Source organism: Lagenorhynchus albirostris, chromosome 8 (assembly GCF_949774975.1).
Source record: "Lagenorhynchus albirostris chromosome 8, mLagAlb1.1, whole genome shotgun sequence".
In the NCBI taxonomy this organism is placed as follows: domain Eukaryota; kingdom Metazoa; phylum Chordata; class Mammalia; order Artiodactyla; family Delphinidae; genus Lagenorhynchus; species Lagenorhynchus albirostris.
Window position 1 is genome coordinate 7003806 of NC_083102.1, and position 11035 is coordinate 7014840.

The window sequence follows — 11035 nt, forward strand, 5'->3', positions numbered from 1 at the left end:
GTTTTTGTTGAAAATTTGAGAGTAATTCATGAAATCAAAGGCTAAGCAAGTCTCAGCAGGTCATCCATACTTTCTGTTTGCTACTTGGTCAGCCTTTAACGAGACAGCAAACTTGACGTACCCATCCAGCGTCTTTTAAAGTCACAGATACTTATATTTAAGTCACTTTTGCAGTTGGAGATTCAGCATTCAGTGAGTCGTCCACACAGTGGTGAAAGCGTAACTGGATAGAAAATCATGCCCTTAGAGTTTTCATGCTGACAGTGCTGATGTTGAAAGGTAGTAGAAAATGCCACCTATGAGAGAAGAAAACTACCTGTACTTTTGCCATTTGAAAATTATGTCATAACTTCCTTATTCTATGAGAATGACTTACACAGGGGAAAAAAACACCCTCCTTCCTGATGGATATGAATGAGGAAGGATGCAGCCCTAAGAAATGCTGAACCAGCACATGGAAGCGAAACCTTGTCCTGGTAACATTGTTTGAACCCCACATTAAGTGGTCCCTGAACTTATCCTACCCGACTCTTCACGTATGTGAACCAGTAACATTTTCTTACTGTTTAAAATGTTTTGGAATTGCATTTCCTCTTACAAAACAGAGTCCTAAGAGACACAGAAATTGTTAACAGAATGAGGGTTTGTGAGTAACAGATCCTAAGGCATGAAATTGGCTGCACAGAAAAAGAATGGGAGGAGTGATGACTGTCCGGGCTGAGAAGGTGACAGTCTTTGTTAGGTAGTAACTGTCACCTCTTCTGTCTTGGGACTCAGACCGTGTACATACTAATATGAAGCATTAGGGACTTGGTAGGGAGAAAAAAATTCAGATGTTGCCGCTTGTTTTCAGCCCTCAATAAGTTTCTAAAAAGAAAAGAGACAGTCTTAGGCTGTCAAGACCTTGATACTTTTCAAGGTTACAGGGCAGTTATTTTGTAGAATGTCCCTCAATCTGGCTGTACCTGATGTGTCTTCATGAGTAGGCTCAGTTTATTTGCCTTCAGAGGGTTAGCCAGGATGTGATGCTGTGTTTATCTCACTGCATCTTATCGGGTGGCGCATGATTTCAATTCGTTCCATTACTGAGGATGTTCATGGTGATCACTTAAGGTAGTGTCTGCCAGACTTCCCTATGAAGTTGCTTTCCCCCCTCTGTAATTAACAAGTAGTTCATGATTTTGTGGGAAGGTACTTTGAAGTCATGTAAATATCCCATTCCTCAGCAAATTTTCCATTCATTTAGCCACATATTTTATATCTGTATGGACTCATAATAGTTTCCTATTTTTATTCCTATTTTGTCCAGTGGGTTATAATTCTATCCGTATTTATTTTGAGGCTCTCATTGTCCTAAATTTGGCCAGTGGAAGCCAGGCTTCTGTGTCCTTTTGACTTGTTCTCATCATTCTTGAGCAACTTCCTTGCTATATCTGTCACAGGTTGTTCCAGGTGTGTCTTCTATTTACCCTGTTCCAGCGCTGCAGTTGATAATTTCTCCCAGGACCCCTGGTTCCTTGTAACGGAGAGTGGGTTAGAAGCCAAGATCCGGCACTAGTTGTGCCCATTGCTATTTGAGGATTGCTACTCCCAGACCCTCTCAGTGGACAGAGCTAGGACATACATACATATAACACGTACACATGTTTACATTTACACTTATTTCCACATCTATTTTTATGAATGATTCCACACCAATACCACTACCACACCAGTGTCCGTTCTAGTTTTGTCCCTTCCCATATCGGTAATTCTCATCTCCAAGAGTGAGCCTTGCTCCCATTATCTGTAATATATTTATTTATCTGATCAGTCCTCCTGTGAGTAAGCCACCTCATGGGGCCACTGCCACCCCTTCCCCCGAGCAGAGCCCCAGTGGGGCTCTGACATCCTGCTCTGGGCCACCCCACCCCCTCCCATCCCCACCTGCTGTAGATGCTTACCTTACTCAGCTCTACTTAATGATTTTGGAACTGAATTGTTCAGGAAAGGAAGGGAGGAGAAAGAGGAAGGAAAAGAAAGAGGAGAAGGGAAGCAAAAGGTGGTGACACTATTAATGGAAATGGTTTAGTTGACAAAATGAATCAGTGTAGAAGTGAAAAAGATCAACAGAGGTGATAAATTTAATATGTGAGCGGATATAGGACTGAAATCAACCCCCAAACTGAATCTAGTACAGATCTGAAAGTCATTTAAATAAAAGTGATTCTAATGCTATAAAATTAGGAGTAATTTACTAAGATCATAAACATCAACAGCCAATTGCAGATGGCCATGGGCTGGGGTTTGGAAAGCACACCCAACCCAAGGGCAGCACCAGGAGGAAGGGCAGTCCCAGTCATTCAGCAAACGTCGATGTGGCCGGGTATTGTCCCTGCCCTCGAGAAGCTCACAGTCAAATGGAGAGAAAGACGAATAATGGGCAGATATAGGAAAGTGGAATAAGCGCCAGGCGAGAGGGAAAGCAGACGCGTGAGGACAGCACCCAGGAAGGGCACTTAACCCACATTCAAGGGGTCAGGGAAGTTGTCCCAGAGAAACGGCACCTCAACTCAGTCTTGACCAATGAGAAGCAGGTTGCACCTGCCCAAGAGGTAAACTTGAAGTTGATTAAAGTGCAGGTTAGACAGTCTAATGAGAACCAAGGAGGAAAGCAATGCATGTTTTCGATGAAAGGGCTTCATGTGTGGTTTATGATAGAAGGCAGATTCCAGTCATTGGAAGGAGGTAATTAAGACTAACACATGTTGAGAACATCCAGCCCTTGGATGATAGGAGATGTTGCCCACAGTCCTACAGAGGGAAGCCAGGAGGGGAACAAGAGGAGAAGCAGGTTCAGGGACGTGGCAGTGAGCCAGGGCTTGACAGAGCGGGATACCACCAGCTGGTCCAAGGGGAAGCTCTGTGAGCTCCTGGCGGGCACTGCTGTGGAGAATGAGGCTGCCGGTTGCGAGATCAGTGAGCTGAGGCAGGTGGAAGGTGAGGCTTCCTGCAGCCGCGGCAAAGGAAAGCTGATTTTCCTCTATGAGTGGAACATCACATTGGGCTGGAAAGGTGTAATTAAAGAAGCTGGTGCGAAGCACAAGGGGTTGATAGAAATACCCAACCTGTCTTAAGAAAATGAAGTAGATGACACTGAAGTGAACGTGAGTAAAAAGAAAGGAGATGGGGATATACTTGAAAGATCTTATGAAAACTGCAGACACCGCCAAGGTCAGGGAAGCCCTTGGAGATTACCTGAAGGCACTTAAGTCGGAATTCACAATGGGAATGATTTTACAAACCAAAGCTATGGCAACCCAGGAATTGACTGTTAAAAGGAAACTGAGTGAGAATACCTTGCAGATTCAGGCCTCCTCTCCAGTGGCACTGGGTGTAAGGATTCCCACTATGGCACTGCACATGACGGGACTGTTTGACACAGCTATCGAGCAGCTGTACAGAATCTTTACTGTGAAAGATTTGGTACAAAAATTTTCTAAATCTCCTGCTGTATTAGAAGCTGAAAAGGGAGGGAAACTCCAAATGTTTGATGGGAACATCACCGGTAAATATATAGAATTGTTAACAAATAAAAAGGTCATCCTGAAATGGAGATGCAGGAACTGGCCAGAACACTAGGCACTAGTTGCACTGACTTTTGTGCCTACTCTAGGGCAGACGGAACTACAATTGGACCGTGAAGGAGCTCCTGCCTGTGAAGAAGAGAAACTCAAATTCTGTTGGCGGAAGCAGCATTTTGAAGAAATAAAAGGTTTACTGCAGCTGAGAAGATTTTATAAGGGCATTACTTTTTGTAAGCAGAAAAACATTTGGTAACATTTGGTAACAAGTGGTAACATTTACCACTTCCCTCTATCATTCCTTTAAAAAAAGAAAACAAATACTCTTAATTTATACTGGATTAAATCCATGAATTTATAACAGAATAGAAAAAAGAACACTAACACGTGGGACAGCTCTAGCCCTCCAGCCGCCCCCCTCCCGGACCATGTGCCAGGTTCCCCACTGTCTTCGGGCATCTGCTTCCTAAACTACAACCAGTCACCTGCTCCGCTGTTTTCTTGGACCATGTTGTCCAGGCCCTTAGAGAGCAGTTGGAACAGCCTTTTGGTTCTGAGCAGCCCAGCCCTATCGTTTGGGTTAGATGCCGATGAGAACTCTTCCCTGCAATATTCCTGACGTCGTTTCTCCTGGAGTACTGTTTCTACTACTATCAGAAAACAGACACCTCACTGGGCTTTTTAGTCATGTGAGAAGTGTGGTAAGATGGGTACCCCAGTTCCAAATAAAGCTTACAGTGCTGGAGTGTGGATGGTTTTATTTCCCCTTCCTGGCATTGAAGGGTCCTCAGGTTTTTTGGGTTTTGTTTTGATTTTCTCTCTCCCAGTGTCTTGTGCCTTTAGTAAAATATGGGAACTTTGGCGCCCCTGGACGTGCTTTCAGACACAAAGCTGAAGGCAACCAGTCCACCTCATTGTGACCTTTCGAGGTGAGAAAACACACTATTCCCAAACCGGGCTCAATATCCCAGATTGAAATGGGACAAGAGCTGCTCACTCTTCCAGGACAGAGGGGAAAGGGAGAAGACAGAAAGGGCAGTTACCCCCGTGCTGGGAGGCTTGGATTTGAAGAGCATCAAAGTGTGGCTGTTTTAGGGTAAGAAAGAGTTGGAGCACTGACATTTGAGTGTGTGCATTGAGATTACATGAATTGCTTTTCTTAAGTCTTCTTGTCATAGTGGCAGCATGTAGAATTCTGTGATTCCAGCCTGTAAGATGAGGCCTTTCTTTTTTTTGTTTTGTTTTGTTTTTTGTGACGCGGGCCTCTCACTGTTGTGGCCTCTCCCATTGCGGAGCACAGGCTCCGGACGCGCAGGCTCAGCGGCCATGGCTCACGGGCCCAGCCGCTCCGCGGCATGTGGGATCTTCCCGGACCGGGGCACGAACCTGTGTCCCCTGCATCGGCAGGCGGACTCTCAACCACTGCGCCACCAGGGAAGCCCTAAACTCTTTTTGACAATAAAAAAAACCTTTTTAAGTACCTCATGGAAAGTGCATATTATTCTCTGTTGATAAATCTAATATATATTGTTGCTGTTCCTTGTCTTCTTGTTCTCTCTTCCATGAAATTCTTCTCACTGCAGCAAGGTGATCACTCTTACTTCTCTTGTATCCTCTGACAATCCCTAAAATGTTGCTTTCCAAACTTTCATCCTCTACTTTCTTCTCACTCAACATCCTCTCCATGGGTGATTTCATCCACTCACACCTCACTTACCCATCACATACTGGCATTTCTCCTAAGCTCAAAACCCACGTTTACACCTGCCTACTGTAGCTCTCTTCTTGGATGCTTCACAGGCATCATAAACTCAACACACCCCAAACTGAAATCATTCCCGGCTTCACTCCTCCTCTCGTCCCTGCCTGACAGTAACATGTTCCTCCTTATCTGTTCCCCATCTCATTGAAAGGCACTACTAGCTGCCCTGCTGACCCTTCATTCCTCTTCCCCATATGTCTTGGTCAATCACCAATTTTTACACTGATTCCAGTTCCTTATTATTACTTTAATATTCCTACGTTGCTTCATCCCCGCTACCACCACCACCTCTCACCTGGATTAGCACGAGACCATCTCCTCATGGATAGACCATCTCCTATCCAGTGTTCCTGACTCCAGTCAACTTCCACTGCCACATGCCCACCAGAGTGATCTTTATAAAATGCAAATAATTCCATGCCACTCCCCCACTTAAGATTTTTCACTGACTTCTTATTGCCCTCAGGCTAAAGGCTTTTATTTTCTGGACCCCTGCCTCCAGCTTCATCCCTGTTGCACCTCCTCCCACTATATCTCAGGTTTACTAAATAACCTGCCTTTCTCCAAATTCTCCATGTTTCGGTTATTTGCATGGGCCTCGCTTACATAGATTATCTCTCACTATAGATTCAAGCTATATTATGTTTTCCATCCTTCATGTTCCAATTCTTTGCATGGACTTCCCTATATCCACCGTCTCCACCTGTGTAATTCAAGATATAAAGCCACACTTAGGGGGAAGTTTATACCTACATTAGAAGATAAGAAAGGTCACAAATCAATTACCTCAGCTTCCATTTTAAGAAACTAGGGGAAAAAAGAGTAAGTGAAACCTAAAGTAATCAGAAGGGACATCCCTGGTGGCACAGTGGTTAAGAATCCACTTGCCAATGCAGGGGACACGTGTTCGAGCCCTGATCCGGGAAGATCCACATGCTGCAGAGCAACTGAGCCCGTGCGCCACAACCACTGAGCCTGTGCTCTAGAGCCTGCGAGCCACATCTACTGAGCCTGTGTGCTGCAACTACTGAAGCCTGCGTGCCTAGAGCCTGTGCTCTGCAACAGGAGAAGCCACCGCAATGAGAAGCCCATGCACCGCAAGGAAGAGTAGCCCCCGGGGCTTCCCTGGTGGCGTAGTGGTTGAGGGTCTGCCTGCCGATGCAGGGGACGTGGGTTCGTGCCCAGTCCGGGAGGATCCCACATGCCGTGGAGCGACTGGGCCCGTGAGCCATGGCCGCTGGGCCTGCGCGTCCGGAGCCTGTGCTCCGCAACGGGAGGGGCCACAACAGTGAGAGGCCCACGTACCAAAAGGAAAAAAAAAAAAAAAAAGAGTAGCCCCCACTCGCAGCAACTAGAGAAAGCCTGCATGCAGCAACGAAGACCCAATGCAGCCTAAATAAATAAATAAATAAAATTTATTTTTAAAAATTTATCAATATCAGCAGTAAGAGAAGTGACCTCACTACAGATTCTACAGTTATTTAAAACATAAAAAAGAATATTATTAACAACTTTATGACAATAAATTTGACAACTTATGTGAAATGGACAAATACCCACTAATTACCAAAGCTCCCTTGAGAAGAAATAAACTGAATAGCCTTAGTATTTATTAAAGAAATTGAATTTATAGTTAAGATCTTTCCCACCAAGAAAATTTCACTAGAGAACTTTACCAATTCTCTAGTGAATTGGTAAACTATTCCAGAAAACTGAGAAAGAGAGAATACTTCCCAACTCATTCTGTGAGGCCAGCATTACTGATTTATCAAAGCCAGATAAAAATATAACAAGAAAATTAAAGACCAATATTTTTATACATAGATATATAAACTCTTAATAAAATTTTGGTAAATCAAATCCAACAATATATAAAAATGATAATACATCATGACCAAGTGCAGGTTGTCTCAGGAATGCAAGGTTGGTTTAACTTTTGAAAACCAATCAATATATTAATCTATATGAGCAAACTAAAAAAGAAAAACAATATGATGTATTCATGATTTAAAAAAAAAATCTCTCAGAAAACTATGAATTAGAAGGGAACCTCCTCAACCTCAAAAGTGCATCTGCTACAAACCTATAGCTAACATCAAATAATGGGAAAGACTGAATTCTTCCCCTGATATCTAGAACAAAGCAAGGATATCTTCTCTCACTACTTCTCTTCAGCATTGTACTGGAGATTCTGGCCAGTGAAATAAGGAAAGTAAAAGAAATGAAAGGCATCCGTAACAAAAAGGAAGTAGACTGTCTTTATTTGCAGATGACATGATTTATGTAGGAGATCCAATGGAATCTAAACAAAGCTACGAAAACTGCTGTGAGTTTAGTAAGGTTGCAGGAGACAAGGTCAATATACAAAAATCAATTGTATTCTACATACTTTCAATGAACAATAGGAATTTGAAATTTCTAATTTCAAGTGAAATTTAAAGATTCACTTAAAATAGCATAAAATAGGGACTTCCTTGGTGGTCCAGTGGTAAAGAATCCACCTTACAATTCAGGGGACACACGTTTGACCCCTGGTTGGGGGAACTAAGATCCCACATGCCACGGGGCAACTAAGCCCGCACAAGCCACAACTACTGAGTTCGTGTGCCTCAACAAGAGAAGAGAAAACCTGCAAACCCCAACTGGAGAGAAGCCTGCCCACTACAATGAAGAGCCCACGCACCACAATGAAAAATCCCGTGTGCCTCAGTGAAGATCCTGTGTGCCACAGCTAAGACCCAACGCAGCCAAAAATAAATTAAATAAATATATAATAAATAAATCTTTAAAAAAATAGCAAAAATAGGGCCTCCCTGGTGGCGCAGTGGTTGAGAGTCTGCCTGCCAATGCAGGGGACACGGGTTCGGGCCCTGGGCTGGGAGGATCCCACATGCCGCGGAGCGGCTGGGCCCGTGCGCCACAGATGCTGAGCCTGCGCGACTGGGGCCTGTGCTCCGCAACAGGAGAGGGCCGCGACAGTGAGAGGCCCGCGCACCGTGATGAAGAGTGGCCCCCGCTCGCCGCAACTAGAGAGAGCCCTCGCACAGAAACGAAGAGCCAATACAGCCAAAAATAAATAAATAAATAAATTTTAAAAAAAAATAGCAAAAATATATGCAAGATTGCACACTGAAAATCACTAGTCACATAGTAGGTACACAATAAATACTGAATGAGTAAAAAGTTGGTAGGGTCTAAACTCAAGGCTGTGAGGTCTGACTCCAGAGCCTCTACTCTTAACCTTTCACAGCAAACACAGTAAATATTTTTTTGTTTCTAATATAAAGGTATTCTGTCTTTAAGTTTTACTATTTAATTTCCACAAGGGCATTGGTCTCTTTAGTAACAGCTACCAAATGTCTGGAACCTAGCATTTGGTGACAATACTACTAAAATAACATCAGTTTGAGTCTTAAAACATCTTCTTAAGAATTCGTTCACCATAGAACAATGAGAAATGGTGGCCAAGACCACTGGCTTAACAAACAAACAAAATGGCTGTGCAGGTTACCTATATTTGCAAACTTGGAAAGAATGTCTTATCACAGACAATCTCCTGCAAAAATGCTGGCTTAGTCTTACTCTCAATGTTTGGCCACACTTGTAGTGTGAACATTTTGCTGTTTTGAATCACATCAAAGGCAGTAAATACTCCAAGCTATTGGAAGATTCAATAAAAGTTGCAGTAGCTGAATATCATTACAACCTAAAAGGTAAGGATAGAGTCTGAGTACCATGTCTCAGCTACGAACAGGATGGAGTTAACGAATATGGTAGGCATTCTCAGGCAGCTGCCTGAGCAGCTAAAGGAGGTCTGAGTGTGTGCATGGGACCTCATTTCAGTCTCTCATCTTCATGAGTCAAGGTGGACCCTTCAAGGGAGAGCTCAATTCCTTCAGAAGACAATGTAAGAGCGTGAGAAAATGAGTATGATGTGATTTTAAGTTAAAATTGTAAGCTAGAAAAGTACATGCAGATTGTATCTCTGGCTACAGTAGTGTTTGCCTGAAGAGGCAGAGATTTCTGAAAACGAATCCCTTTATTTCCGAAAACTTCAGCTTTTCTTTCCCCTTTCTACTGAAAGGGGACTATATCAGAACCATGGGAAAGATAGTCAGGACCATTCCTGAGTTCTCCAGCACATAAAAGAAATGGTTTCATCCCACAGGGTTTAATTCCCCCAAAAGATTGATCATAAGCCTCATGCATTCAGGGCATGCAGATGTGCAGCTGCCTGGTTTCAGTTTACAGTTTTCTGACCATATATTGTTGGCTTGTGAAAACTGACATAAGTGCCAAGATTGGTAATGATATTGTCACAGATCCACCTGGAGACTATATAATGGGGAAGATTATTTCCCCGTAGGCCTCTTCTCTAGAGAGTGCTATTTGGGAGAAGAGGGAAGCACATGCTCAAATTGATCTATAAACATAACCTAACAGTGTTAAATGGCAGGCCTGAGGACAAGCCAGGGGCCAGTTCTGTGTCTTAAAGGCAGCCTCCTATGTTCACAACTAGTTATAAAGATCTTGGAGATAATCACAAAAATCTCTCTCTCCATTCTGACCCTGAACACAGTGGTCTGCAGCCTACTTGTACCCATATAACCAAACCTGGTGATATTTGGGGATAAAGAAAAAGTGAGGAGCTTTTCAACTTGATAAACTAATGTTTTGCTGTTGAATGAACTGTTCATTCATTGTTCATTGCTCTAAATGTTTTTTAAAAAGAAAATATTACTTTAATTTCACAAGTAATATGTTACTGATTTCATATATATGTGTTTGTATACATACATATATACTGCATTTTGAGAGGTTTCCTCTCATACCTTGGATCAACAAAGGGTCTTAGTGAAATTGATTGTATTTGTCCCACTTCTGGGCAAATGGTATTCTCAATCCTCAGTTTAATAAGGATTCAGAGGAAACTACCAAGAAAGATAAAAATTTTGGCTGGGCACACTATCTTTTTGAAGAGTTTCTTTTTTTTTTTCTGTGGTACGCGGGCCTCTCACTGTTATGGCCTCTCCCATTGTGGAGCACAGGCTCCGGACGCGCAGGCTCAGCGGTCATGGCTCACGAGCGCAGCCGCTCCGCAGCATGTGGGATCTTCCCGGACCGGGGCACGAACCTGTGTCCCCTACATCGGCAGGTGGACTCTCAACCACTGCGCCACCAGGGAAGCCTCCTGAAAAGTTTCTTAAAATGATATTCAACTGTTTGATATTCTACATTCAGAGCATTCTGATAAATCACTTAGTGCATACTCATCCTGTCGTTACAGTTAATTGAATAATGTCTTCCTGCCCTACAAAATTGAGGGGAGTACCATCAGATTCAATAGTTCAATAGAAATTTATTAAATTTAATAAATCAAATAAAAAACTTTCTAATTACTAAAGCCTGTGAGTAGTTAGCTTTCTTTCTTCCTGACAATCTGTATACACAGAAAAATACTTCTGGACCCTCGAGTTTTGTTAATTTGACCTATTTGTCTTCCGTAACTCTTCAGGCATACGAATCCACAGGTGTTAAAGAAATCTCAAACCCTAAAACACATCACGGCTTGACGTACAAAAATCATTATCTATATTAATCTAGTTTTTTTCCTCCTAAATTGTCAAGAGGGAAGACCTCAAGCCTATATTTAGACTTGTGTAAACCTACAGATTTTGCGTAAAATCAGGAGAAACTGATAACATGAAGC

The 11035-nt window shown here is 42.9% G+C and overlaps 1 pseudogene; it reads left to right on the forward strand.

Moving 5' to 3' along the window:
- Positions 1-248: 248 nt before the first annotated feature.
- On the forward strand, positions 249-4807 carry LOC132524080 (activator of 90 kDa heat shock protein ATPase homolog 2-like; annotated as a pseudogene).
- The last annotated feature ends 6228 nt before the right edge of the window (positions 4808-11035 follow it).